Genomic DNA, 1698 nt, shown 5'->3' on the forward strand with positions numbered 1-1698 from the left:
AACCAAGGTGACTTTCCTGTCATATTACTACAACTTTTACTACAATCAGTAGCTGCGATGACAGCTATGTAACTTGGGACACGTTTGTTATTGCCATGGTTTGTGGCTAATGAAGTCCTTTACGATGTTGGAAAATGACCTCAAATGTAAGTTGTTGTGTTTTTTTTTTGGCTTATTTCAACATTGTGAATACATAATTCAGATGTTATTGCAGACAGACCTATCAGCAGTTAAATAGCCTTCTGCTTATTATTTAATGATTCCCATAATTGTTATTCTTATTAACCTTAGTGTGTTCTTGACTCTTATGTTACAGGTAGGTCTCTTGTGGCTCTTTCTCACTGCTGTTGACACCTGAATCTCACTACAGGAATCACAGGTTTATCCTTTCCCAATACATCTGAATGCTTAAAGTTATCTTTTATTTTATTTTGTAAAGGTAGAATATCAGATATGTTTCCTCTGCACACCTGCTGCAGCAGCAGCATAGTGATGTTGTCTTTAGGGTTTAAGTAAAAAGGGCAATAAATTATTTCTTGATAAAGATCATATCTTATTGGAATAGACTCAAATTTTTTGGGCAAACTGTACCACTTGTACTGTAGGCCAACACAGGACACCGACACACTAAACACAGACGCATGGAAAATGGTCACATGCACACACTTAGTATGTGGATGAAAATGTTTGGCTGCTTTAATATTACGTGTTTTTATCGGATTGAAAACTGTCAGATTTCTAAGACAAACTCAACTCAGAAAAGATCAGAGGCTGACAGCAAGTAGCTCAACAGTTGGGCTGTGAGTGCCCCCTGGTGGATAATTTGAGTTATCTACTATCTACCTGGTAGCATATTGCATTGCATTAATATTTATATGTATGACTTAATCTTAAAAAATCACTTGTTCCACTTCTTCCAGATGAGGTATTTTGTGCAAAATTGATTCTAACTGCCCTCCTGACTATGATCTACATGGATGGATCCAAAAACAGATAAATTATTCATGAACTGCAGCCACTGATACAGTCAGAGTCTGTAAACGACATTAAATTATGTTAAAAGACAACAGAAAATGTTTTTATCAGGGCCCGAGCAGGCAGCGACCTGTTAGGTCCCTATTGTATTTGTAATGATTATTTTATTTTTTTATTCTTCCCAAATGATTGCATTTTTCACTGCCTGAACACCAAGCCAGCCCAAGCCTCCATGGGGCCCTAAGCAGAATTCGATTTTGGGGCCCTCTATTTCTGCCAATAATATTGTTTGTTGATCATTAACACACATACTATAAACTCATTGCGGCTCTGGCAGTGTTGTTTACATTATTCTTTTTCCAGCCTGATATGTCTTTACACATTTATGGGGGTTGGCCCAGTTAATAACATAAATAATACCAATGCAATAATAATACAAATAATACCAATGAATGAATGATGTCCAGGGTGTCACATATGGTTTTTATTCTCAAAATGTAGCATATTCAACTAGAAGAGCGAGCTAGGGTTGATTTACACATCGTTCCAAATGGTAGCACCTCAGGTCACCTTGGCACCATGGATCATCATCAGCTCACGTTGACCCAGCTGAGTGTCTTTCCCCTCAGATTCAGACAGGACTGAGCAGGTGATCAGACGGCCTCTGCCTATTAACGAGAACTATTTCATTCCCCAAAAGGCATGCCGCTATATCCATAGACA

Source organism: Centropristis striata, chromosome 20 (genome assembly GCF_030273125.1).
Source record: "Centropristis striata isolate RG_2023a ecotype Rhode Island chromosome 20, C.striata_1.0, whole genome shotgun sequence".
Taxonomy (NCBI): Eukaryota; Metazoa; Chordata; class Actinopteri; order Perciformes; family Serranidae; genus Centropristis; species Centropristis striata.